This window comes from Symphalangus syndactylus, chromosome 22 (genome assembly GCF_028878055.3).
Source record: "Symphalangus syndactylus isolate Jambi chromosome 22, NHGRI_mSymSyn1-v2.1_pri, whole genome shotgun sequence".
In the NCBI taxonomy this organism is placed as follows: Eukaryota; Metazoa; Chordata; class Mammalia; order Primates; family Hylobatidae; genus Symphalangus; species Symphalangus syndactylus.
In genome coordinates this window covers 71,504,647-71,517,577 of record NC_072444.2, presented here as the reverse complement: position 1 = coordinate 71,517,577, position 12,931 = coordinate 71,504,647, and positions in this window count along the sequence as shown.

Below are 12,931 nucleotides of genomic sequence, written 5' to 3'. Positions count from 1 at the left end.
GTTCAATTTCCATGAAATTATATGGTTTTGAGTGAGCTTCTTAATCTTGAGTTGTAATTTGATTTCACTGTAGTCTGAGAGACTGTTCGTTATGATTTCAGTAATTTTGCATTCTCTGAGGAGTGTTTTACTTTCAATGATGTGGTCGATTTTAGAATAAGTGCCATGTGGCACTGAGAAGAATGTATATTCTGTTGATTTGGGGTAGAGAGTTCTATAGATGTCTACTAGGTCCACCTGATCCAGAGCAGAGTTCAAGTCCTGAATGTGCTTGTTAATTTTCTGCCTTGTTGATCTAATACTGACAGTGGTAAGTCTCCCACTATTATTATGTGGGAGGCTAAGTCTCTTTGTAGGTCTGTAAGAACTTGTTTTATGAATCTGGTTACTCCTGTATTAGAGGTATATATATTTAGAATAGTTTGCTTTTCTTGTTCAATTGTTCCCTTAACCATTATGTAATGCCTTTCTTTGTCTTTTTTGATTTTTGTTGGTTTAAAATCTGTTTTGTCAGAGACTAGGATTGCAACCCCTGCTTTTTCTTTTTTTTTTTTTTTTTGCTTTACATTTGCTTGGTAAATTTTCCTCCATCCCTTTATTTTGAGCCTATGTGTGTCTTTGCATGTGAGATGCGTCCCCTGAGTACAGCACACTGATGGGTCTTGACTCCTTATCCAATTTGCCAGTCTGTATCTTCTGATTGGGGCATTTAGCTCTTTTACGTTTAAGGTTAGTATTGTTATGTGTAAATTTGAGCCTGTCATCATTATGCTATTTGGTTATTTTGCACACTAGTTGATGCAGTTTATTCGTAGTGTCATTGGTCTTTATATTTTAGTATGTTTTTGCAGTGGCTGGTACTGGTTTTTCCTTTCCATATTTAGTGTTTCTTTCAGGATCTCTTGCAGGGCAGGCCTGGTGGTGACAAAATCTCTCAGCATTTGCTTGTCTGGAAAGGATTTTATTTCTCCACTTATGAAGCTCAGTTTGGCTGGATGTGAAATTCTGGGTTGAAAATTCTTTAAGAATGTCGAATATTGACCCCCAATTTGTTCTGGCTTGTAGAGTTTCTCCTGAGAGGTCTGCAGTTAGTCTGATGGGCTTCACTCTGTAGGTGATCTGGCCTTCCTCTTTGGCTGCCCTTAACAGTTTTTCCTTTACTTTGACCTTGGAGAAACTGATGCTTATGTGTCTTGGGGTTGATCTTCTCGTGGAGTATCTTAACGGTTTCTCTGTGTTTCCTGAATTTGCATGTTGGCCTGTCTTGCTAGGTTGGAGAAGTTTTCCTGGATAATATCCTGAAGCGTGTTTTCCAGCCTTGTTTCCATTCTCCCCATCTCCTTCTGGTACTCCAGTCAATCATAGGTTCAGTCTTTTTATGAAGTCCCATATTTCTTGGAGGGTTTGTTCATTCCTTTTCATTATTTTTTCTCTATTCTCATCTGCATGTCTTATTTCAGCAAGGTGGTCTTCAAATTCTGATATCCTTTCTTCGCTTGGTCGATTCAGCTTTTGATACTTGTGTATGTCTCATGAAGTTCTCATGCTGTCTTTTGCAGCTCCATCAGGTCGTTTACGTTCCTCTCTAAACTGGTTATTCTAGTTAGCAATTCCTCTAACATTTTATCAAGGTTCTTAGCTTCTTTGCATTGCATTGAGTTAGAACATGCTCCTTTTGCTTTTCGTAGTTTTTTATTACCCATCTTCTTAAGCCTGCTTCTGTCAATTGTCCATCTTATCCTCCATCCAATTCTGCACCCTTGATAGACGTTGTGATCATTTGGAGGAGAAGAGGCACTCTGGTCTTTTGGGTTTTCGGCATTTTTTCATTGATTCTTTCTCCTGTTCATGAGTTTCTCTAGTTTCGGTCTTCAAGGCTGCTGACCCTTGGATGGGGATTTTCTGGGGGCCTTTTTGTTGTTATTGTTGTTGATGTTGTTGTCATCATTTTCTACTTGTTTGTTTTTCTTTCAATAGTCAGGTCCCTCTTCTGTAGGGCTGCTGCAGTTTGCTGGGGGTTCACTCAGGCCCTATTCATCTGATTTGCTCCCATGCCTGGAGATGTCACTCAAGGAGGCTGGAGAGCAGCAAAGATGGGTGCCTGCTCCTTCTTCTGAGATCTCTGACCTCGAAGGGGCTAGAACCTGATGCCAGTAGGATCACTCCTGTATAGGGTGTCTGACAACCCCTGTTGAAGCGTCTCACCCAGTTGGGTGGCACAGGGAGCAGGACCCATTTAAGGAAGCACTTTATCCCTTGGTGGAGAGGGTGTGTTTCGCTGGGGGGAAACCATCTCATCTGGGCTGCCTGTATTCCTTAGAACTACCAGGAGGAGAGGCTAAGTCTCTGATCTTCAGAGACTGTGGCCACCCCTCCTGCTAGGGGCTCAGGCCCAGGGAGATCCGAATTCTGTCCCTGAGCCTCTGGCTGGAGTGATTGGACTTCCTGCAGGGAAGCACCCACCCCCTCCCCACACCCCCCCCGCACCCCCAATGAGGAAGGATGGGTCAGGGTCATGCCTGAAGAGACCCCTGGCTGCAAACTACCACAGCTGGTGTGTTGGGCTGTGGAGACAAGTCTTGGGACAAAGCCATCCAGCCCCTCTGGCTCCAGCAGGTGAAAAGCACAGCCTGGAGCTGTAGAAATGGGTGTCGCCCTTCCCCCACTCAGGGAGCTCAGCATGTTAGGCAGTTGCCAGTCCCATTGCTGGCTGCTGCCTCTCCCCCAAGAAGCTCGAACAGCTTAGACAGCAGACAGCTGCAGCTGTGGTGCTCACGGTCGCCCCTCCCCCAAGGAGTTTGGTAGGCTTAAGCAGATTCTGGAGCTGAGCGTTGGGACGCTAGGCCCTGGTGGCGTGGGTTCGTGACTGGGATCTCCAATCCGTGGGTTGCACAGTTCCATGGAGAAAGCACAGTTTCCTCAGCTGGGTAGCATGCTCACTCACCACCTCCCTTGGTGTTCCCCTGCCCTGTGTGGCTCTCAGCTGGGCCGCCGCACCACACTGCTTTTCCTTCTCTCCATGGGCCATACCAGCCTTCTAGTCAATTTTGATGAGAGAACCTGGCTACCTTGGTTGCTGGTGAAGGATTCATACACTTATTATGGGTTTTTTTTCATGGGAGGCTCCAAATGCCGCTGCTTCTAGTCGACTGTTTTAGCCCCACCACCCCTCAATTTTAATTTTAACTTTGTAATAACATAGTTTAGGACTAAAGGCAAAATCTTTGATGTCAGACAGACTTAAGTTTTAATTACTAATCGAGGTTATTTGGGCATGTTTCACAATCTCTCTGAGACTCAATTTTCTCATCTGTAAATTGGGGTGGTTATTATTATTGGGTTGCTAAATATATGGCAGGCTATGACTTGGTAAAAAACATGCAAGTATTTAGCTGTGGTACCACCACCATTTCCTTGATAGAGATATGTAGATCCTTGACCAGCTATGGCCTCTGCTATGAACTGAATGTTTGTGTCTTCTCAAAATGAATATGTTGAAGCCCCAACCCACAATGTGACTGTGTTTAGGGACAGGCTCTGCGAGAAGGTGATGAAGGCTAAATGAGGTCATAAGGGTGAGGTCCTAATTTGATAGGACTGGGGTTCTTATAAGAAAAGGATGAAACACCAGAGTGCTCTTGCCATCATGTGAGCACCAAGTGAAAAGGCAGCCATCTGCAAGCCAAGAAGAAGGCCCTCACGGGGAATTGAACCATACCTTGATCTTCGGCTCCTTAGCCTCCAGAACTGGGAGAAAACAAAGTTCTGTTGTTTAAGCCACCTTGTCTACGATATGTTGTTATAGCAGCCCAAGGTGACTTAGTTAGCCTCTCCACCAGCTTATGGTATAAAAGGCAATGCAGCCAAGTCTCTGAGCTGGTAAACTTCTCACTATGCACTGGTTGCAGCAGCTACTGAATTTTGACCATACTCCAGGAGAAGGAGGAGTCACTGAGGACAGCATCCACTCCCTTTATCCTGTGTGTGTGTGTGGTTTTCTTTTTTGCACTAATGTTGGTTTGATAGTGGAAACACTTTAAGCCAAGTCCCAATCATCATTCTTCCCATTTTTTGAACCTAAATCGGCCCTTCGTGGACTAGCCTAGTCAAATGTCTTAGAGGAGATAATTTTTTTTAATTCAAATTTAGGTGTAGAAAAATATTGTATGAATTGTTTTTACCTAAAATCAAATGAAATATGATTCTGGGCTTCCATCACGCCAGGTGTTTAGGTAGTTTAGTCGTTGGAATTATTGCTTTTTCCCCTCTTTCTGCCCTGGAATAGTTCCCAGGATCTTAAACAGAACATTACACTAAGGTAAGGCCTCCCAATTTCCATATGCACTAGTCACTACTAATATTTTCATTATCTGAACATGCAGCGTCCTTCAAGTTGATGATTCTGCTTTGACATCAAATATAGTGAATGGAATCTTTGATGAGTCCTGGGAGCACAGACCAGCCTTGTAACTTGCTGTACATCCTGACCCTCTCTTAGGGTATCCAAAGGGTATGAGGTTCAGAGTCATAATTTTTATTCCCTTTCAGTTCCCAAGAGGACTCTCCTCTCTTCCCCTGACCTCAAGGACCTCCTCAGGGTACCCAACTCTTTCCCTACTCCTTTGGATATGATTTAGTGGGATCCCCATAATGTAGACCTTGAAAAGCAAAATCCAGAAAAAGAATGCAGTTGGCTTTCCATATCTTTGGGTTCAGTATCCATGGATTCAACCAACTGAGGATCAAAAATATTTGGAAAAATAATTATATCTGTACTGGACATGTATAGACTTTTTTCTTGTCATTATTCCCTAAACAGTATAGTACAACTATTTACGTAGTATTTACATTGTCACAGGAACTATAAGTAATCTAGAGATGATTTTAAGTATAAGGATGTGCATAGGTTATATGCAAATATGCCATTTTGTATCAAGGACTTGAGCATCCTCGGATTTTGGTAACTGCAAGAGGTCCAGAACCAATCCCTCATGGATACAGAAATTTCCAGACAACTCTGCTTTGGAACTTTCTTCACAAATCCCTCCCTTGACAAAGCCTTGGCTATTACTTAGTGGAAAAGGAAGAATAGAAAAATTTAGAACAAAACACAAACATCTCCATAAACTTCCCTATATATATATATATAAATCATAGCAATTGGAATATATTACAAGCTCAGGAAATGTTATTTTCTTTCTTCCCATTCTTTATTTTTTTCCCGTTTTTCCCAAAAATGGTACATTGATTAGCTTGAAGGCAAAAAAAAAAAAAAAAGGTGGGGGGGGTGGTGCTAATCTTAGCTGGCAAAAAAAAAAGGGGGGGTTGCTCATCTTAGCTGGCCAAAAAAAAAAAAAGAACAGCGGTCTAATCTTAGTTTAACTAATGTTAATACTGACCAGGTTAAATAACTTTAATATACTAAGGTAATATTAAAAGATGGCTCTTGTCTGTCTTCCACTGATTCTTTTCACATCAGATTTCCAGACATTGCTACATGCAAAACCCAGTGTAATGAGGAGTCTGAAGCCTGGTTTTTGATGTTCACTGCTGTCGGCTTTTAATTTTCACTTTTCACTCTTCCCTTTGCCACTTTTCCCTCTTCCCTTTTCCACATCTAGGTGAGCTGATAAGAAAGCCTGGGTGCTTCCTCCTTTGGCATCTGTGAGAGAGCCAAACCTTGTAAACCTCTGCTCACCCACAGGAACTCTCACCCAAGCCCCACCCACTAGCCACAAAACAAAACAAAACAAAAAACACAGTTTATTCTCGTTCCTCTCCCTCTCAAGCCATTTTGGACATGTTTAAGAGATTTGCCCTAATCTCCCCCAGAGACCTCAAACATGTAAGTAATACAACTTTTCATACCCTATTGGTGTATGTGGTATCATCAGTCTTGATGTTGGAACCACATTTTGGGTGGGGGTATAATCTGCCTCTGTAGGTAACCATAACACTCACAAAGAAGATGCAACTCAGAGAGGGGCTGGGAGGAGAAAGAGAGAGAACGCCAAATTATGTAATTTAAATTACAAAATAAGTTATTGAAATTTAAAGCACACAATAGTTTTGAATCCAAAACAAGCTTGATATGCATGTCCTATGCTATTTGATTGTAAGAATCCAGAACCTGGCAACTTAGAAATGAAAATTTATACCTTGGCCTCTAGACTATGAAAAAGCACTAGATACTATAAAAACCTTTTTTCTACCCAATCAAAATTCCAATCGGCAGATGGAATGAAGAATTTTAGGAATGAAAGGCACTCTACTTGTTCAGCCCCAGGGGATTTAATCCCAGGGAGTTGTGATAGAATCACCCATTGAGATTAAGGGGCTTCTGCTTCAGTTTTCGGGGTGTAGTCCAAGGAACCTTCCTCGAAGCAAAGTCTCACCTAACATGGCACTAGAAAAGCGTGCACCTGCCACTGCCACCCTTGTGTAGCATGGAGATAGCAGCTGGCAGAGAAGCAAAGATGAAAGGTCAGTAGGCAAGGAAGGGCTGGGAAATTTGAAGGGTCAGGGAGATCTGGGACGAGGCCAATTAAGATTCACTGTAAGCATTAGCCCCTAAATACTGGTGACTTACAACAATAACTACTTATTTCTCATTCAAGCATCTTCAGGTCAACTGTGGTGGGTCTGTTCTAGGCTGTTAGTCAGGTTCAGGTTTACTTGGCATGTTTTCTCCATGCAGGGGCTAGTGACATAGTTTGGATATTTGTCCCTGCCCCAATCTCATGTTGAAATGTAATCCCTCAATGTTGGAGGTGGAGCCTGGTGGGAGGTGTTTGGATCATGGGTGTGGATCCCTCCTGCCTTGATGCTGTCTTCATGGTAGTGAGTTCTCACAAGATCTGGTCATTTAAAAGTGTGTGGCACCTCTCCCCCCATATCCCTCTGCCCCCACCAATTTGCTGTCTCTTGTTCCTATTTTTACCATGTGATACGAGCTCTTGCTTCACCTTCCACCATGAGTAAAACTTCCCTGAGGCTCCCAGAAGCCAAGCAATATGGGTGCTATGATTCTTATACAGCCTGCAGAGCTGTGAAGCAATTTAACCTCTTTTCTTTATAAATTAGCCACCCAGTCTCAGGTATTTATTTATAGCAATGCAAGAAGACCATAACATAGGCTGAGGGACAGCTGCTAACTTGGACGTGCTGTCCTTCTGATGAAGGCTGAGTGCAAGCAAGTTAGAAGAAACTCGCAAATCTTCCATGTGGGTCTGACACATGGTCACTTCTCTCCATGTTCCATCGGACAAAAATAGAATCAAAAGGTTTCCAGAAAAATCCAATCATATAATAATTAGAAAATTGGGCACATACCAGAAAAAAATCACATAAATAATCCACTGATGATACTTAGATATATTTCCTGAGAAATTTTCTGTGCATTTGTATAGTAGTTGAGATTATATTATGCATGTAGTTTCACTTTTTTCCTTTTGTCCATAGTAAATATGAACTATATACTTTTCCTAATTACTTGTCCACGGGGACAAGCAATTGCTTCTAATTGCTTCTGATTTTTAAATTATATCTTGCTACATAAGCATCTTCTTTTTTCTTTTTTTCTTTTTTTTTTTGTGACAGGGTCTCACTCTGTCACCCAGGCTGGCTGGAGTGCAGTTGGTGTGATCTTGGCTCACTGCAGCTTCAACCTCCTGGATTCAAGCCATCCTCCCACCTCAGCCTCCCAAGTAGCTGGGACTACAGATGTGTGCCATCACACCTGGCTAATTTTTGTATTTTTAGTAGAAACAGGATTTCACCACGTTGCCCAGGCTGGTCTGCAACTCCTGAGCTCAAGCGATCTGCCTGCCTTGGCCTCCCAAAGTGCTGGGAATACAGGCATGAGCCATTGTGCTCAGCCTTGCATAAACATCTTTATGCGTGAAGCTACAAATCATGAATCTGAAGTAAAATTAAATAATCAGTTTCAACTTCAAGGCATTTGAAAGTCCATCTATTAGGTTGAACCGTGTGAAATTACTGATACTTGACAATTGACCTTCAAAAACAGCTATTTCATATATTTCAAGCAAAATAAATGTACCTTCTTGTGCTACATAATGACATTGCAGTCAACAATGGACTGCATATACAACAATGGTCCCATAAGGTTATAATGGAGTGAAAAATTCCTGTTGAAATCATCCCTATACATTTTATGAAATTAATCAGGGAAGAAAGGAAGGATAGAAATGAAAATAAACCAAGCTGCAGCACATTCAGCATTAACCATCAGGTCAGACTGCTCTCTGACCCACTTCCTCGTAGTCGTTTGCTTCCTATTGCCCCAGAGTTACGTGGACCCCGTCTCAAGATTATTGTCCCCCTTAACTGCTCTATAGATAACAACTTAAGCATTGTGAAGCATTAGGTTTTCCATTCAAGATATTCTTTCAGGTCCTGTCTACTGGCAAAACTGATGTTAAAGAATGCAATTTCCACATTCTATTGATTTCATCCTCCTTGCCTCAGTTAATCAATGACCCTAAATTTTCCAGCCCCTTGCTCTTCATGACCACCTTAAAAACTCCAGCCCAAAACTCCTTGAGAAGACAGGTTTGTGGGGTCCTCTCATCCCCTTGCTCGGCTGCCCTGTGACTGTTAAACTTTCTCTGCTGCCAATCCTGCTGACCCAAGGTATTGGGATGTTACTGTGCAGTGGGCATGCAAACCTGTGGTCCTATAACACTATTACCTAGTACCCTGTAAACATCATAATGTGCAATGTGTTACTCACATGTTTGTGGTGATGCTGGTGTAAAGAAACTTCCTGCACTGCCAGTCATATAAAAGTATAGCACAATTATATGCAGTACATAACACTTGACAATGATAACGAATTGCTCTGTTACTGGTTTATGTATTTATTATACTTTTATTCTTATTTTAGAGTGTACCCTTTCTACTTATTAAAAACAATTTACTGTATAATAGTATGCTGTGTTACCCCATCGACAGCCTCATTCATCTCAGTGTTTACCTGGTCTCTTGATTACATCATTTTCTCTTATGTTTGGTTTAAGTAGTATTATAAAACAGTCAAAAATTTAAAACAATAAAGAGTTTATAAAGTAAAAATATTACGGTAAGCTAAGGTTAATTTATCATTGAAGAAAGATTTTTTTGTAAATTCAGGGTAGCCTATGTGTAGTATTTATGAAATCTACAGAAATGTAAAGTAATATACTAGGCCTTCCCATTCACTCACCACTCATTCATTGACTCACCAAGAGCAACTTCCAGTCCTGCAAGCTCCATTCATGGTAAGTTCTCTATACAGTTGTATCATTTTTTATGTCTTTCATGTAATATTTTTACTGTACTCTTTCTATGTTTACATACATTTAGATACACAAATATTGACCATTGTGCTACCATATTCAGTACAGTAACAGGCTGTACAGATTTGTAGCCTATGAACGAAAGGCTATATGATATTGCCTAGGTGTGCAGTGGGCTATGCCATCTAGGTTTGTGTAAGTACACCCTAAAAATGTTCAGACAACAATGAAATCGCCAATGACACATTTCTCAGAACATATCCCAATTATTAAGGGATTTGTGACTGTATTTTAGAATTTTCTTACGCCTTAATTTCATCTCGTGATTATCTGTCTTTAATTAAATCTGTTTTCTTAAGCATGAATCTTATAAATTAAAGTCAACTAATTTGTTTGCTTTTCTGTTTCCTTTGACTTGTATTTAACCACAGATTTTGTTTAATCCAGTTTTACTATACATAAACTTAATAAATATCATCTACAGTGTTTTGCCAGGGGTTGGCAGGAGTGACCTTTGAGACATAACCAGTTTGTTACATGGAGGAAAATTGACACTTAAAATATTGATAAAATGAGGCTATTTTTTGAACATTAAGATATGGGATCAATTTTCTTAAAAAAGATTTTATGACCAGAATAGGTAAGAAATGCTAATGTGTCTTCTAACTCTGTTTAATTTAAATGTCCTATTTTGATGAAGGCAGCTGTCCTTGTCATTGTATCATATGAAAACACATACACATAAATATTTTCTTTTGTCTACCTAAATGTTACTGTTATAATATTTTTGCCTTATTACATTCATATATATTACTAATGCAGTAGAAAGGTTGGAAAACATGCAATTTATAATTTACTCATATTACCAAAATAAGTTTTAATATAAATTGAGAAAAAATAATTATACTTAAATATTTTTATTTAAGAAATAGCTAAAATATATAGTTAGCAAAATTTTATGATCTATTAGAATATACCTCTGGATATATTCTAAGTATTTATATGTATTGTTCATTATACTTGTTTATCTACGTATTATGTTTTTAGTTATTCCTTAAAAACAGTTTTACAAGAAGCAAATTTGCCCACACATATTTTACTTACGGATTATTACTAGGTTTGTTGGTAACAGATAAATGTCGCTTACTCTACTGAACTAAAAGGGAATCTAAAGTAGAAAAAATTCTCAAGGCCTTATAAATGTCTACAGGCTGGAAAAGTAGGATAAATACAAATATTGCTTACATTGACCTCTGTGGCAATATTTTTAAGGGAGTCTCTTTAACAAAGGGTAAATATATAAAGAGGCTTTGAATAGTTTTGTAGTCAGACATATAATGCTGTGGTGTTCTGGCATCACCATTACCAACATTTGTGAAGTACTTTTAGTTTTAAAATAGTGCATCATTCAATTTTTTATATGATCCCAGAAATGCTGTGTTTTCCACACTCAAAGAATCAAAGTTTTAGGATAAGAAGAGGCCTCAGATATTCTTTAATCCAATAGCCTAATTTCACACCTGAGGAAATTGAGTCTCAAAACATTGACACCATTTGTCCTTATCATTGTTGAAAGATTAAATTTACTGATAAATCTTAGCTGATTTCTACAGCTTATCTCAACAATGAGACCATGCAATATAAAAACAGAAGTGCTAGCAGAGTTGCAAGACAACATACAAGACACCAGTTAAATTTGAATTTCAGATAAACAATAATTTTTTTAGCATACATACTTTCTATACAATATTTGATATATACTAAAAAATTATTCTTTGCTTATCTAATTCAAAATTAACTGGGAATCCTGAGCTTTTATCTGCTAAATCTGGTGACCCTTGAACAAGGGTTGTTGTAAAATAGCCTATATTAAATCAAAACAATAAAATGCTTTTGTTTCAAAGCTTCAGACAAAAGTCTGTTGAAATCCAGTATTTCATCCATTAGATGAATCAGCTTCTTTTTTCTAAGCTCATTTCAGAAAAAGAACCTGTTAATTTTGAGGTGGCACCGTTGCTGTACAAAGGAATAATAAAAAGACACAATTTGATATATTTTTGATAACACATACAAACTGGCTAATTAGAAATAACATAAAAAAAAAAGCACAAAAGTGTTAATCTTGCCCATTGGTAGCTCTGATGCAATTTTGGTGGGAAATTACATTTTATTCAGTGCTTACTATGTCCCAGTCACAAAATCTCTTTGAGAAAAGCAGTATTATTCTAATTTCAGAGATGAGAAAGCAGAGCTGCCTGGAAATGAAATAACTTGCCATTTATTCCACTGAGGGGTGGAATTAGGTCTCCAAAATCAATCTGTTTGGAGTCAAAAGCTTATGGTCTTTCTCCTGAATTAGACCGTTTGATGAAAAAGGAATTTGGAAACATTATTTGTTGCCTTCTCAACATTAATCCACTCACTCCTCCATATTCTCATTGTCCGATATCATCTTTGCCAACCGAATACTGATTTTTTAAATTTCCTCAGGAAAAGCCCTTATCCTCAACTCTGGCTGTATATTCTGATAGTTTAAATCATCATCGTAATCTTTCCTTTGTTAGTGATTGGATTGGGGTAGTTAGTGGTTTGCAAACTTCAATGTATGTCAGAATTTCTTGGAGGGCTTGTTAAGATACGGATTGTTGAACCCCACCGTGACATTCTGATTCAGGAGGTGTCTTATGAGGTTGGAGATTTTGCATTCCTAACAAGTTCCTAGGGAAGGTGATAGTGCTGGTAGGGACCATGATTTGAGAATCACTATTTTAGGGGTAGCTCTGTGACCAGTTGTGGCCAATGAGATGAGAGAAGTCTTCTGGGAATTGTTTCCTCATGATTCAAAGACAATACATTTTCTTATTACTTGAAATTATTTGTACCATATTCTTCTAAAGTAATCCTACTTGATGCAAGAGAATTAGAAGTTATTATCCAAGTGATTACTTGTAAGCCTTAGCTGCTCATGATATGATTGATTTGCTAATCTATATTTCATTATAGATTAGCAAATCCTGTGGCATATATGTTTACAAAATATTTAGCTTCTTTGTTAGAGGTAGCTATCGCATTAAAAGGCTATTATAAAAGTGTCTATCATAGGTAGCCAAAATAAATAGAATATATTACTTCATCACAAAAGTCCTGTTGTTAGGCTGTGCAGTATATTGGACACATGCTCTGAAATGTGCATCTCTAGACATCTAGCTTGTTTTGTGGGCTGTTAAAGGGTTTCGGCACTAGACGGTGAACATATTTTATTTAGTAGCTAAGTATTTGCCGACCAAGGATTTCCAGGCAATCTGCAGGCATTTGAAAACATACATACTCAATATAGTTATTTTGAGGTTATTTTAACGAAAATATTGTAGTCACATGGTTCACATGATCTATTCTTAAAATACATTAAGTATAGTAGTTGTGTTTGAAACACAAGAATCAAGGCAAACCTAAACTCATCCAGGAATGCTCATCATTTTAGCTGAATGAATACATGGCTTCAGATGCTGTTTAGTTTCTACACAAGAAGTGCTGACCAGTGCTGCTCTTCCTGACTCTGCTAACACCAGTGTCAAGGTTTGCTTTGTACTAAGCTAAAATGTCACAATTTATATTTTTAGTAACTAGTTATT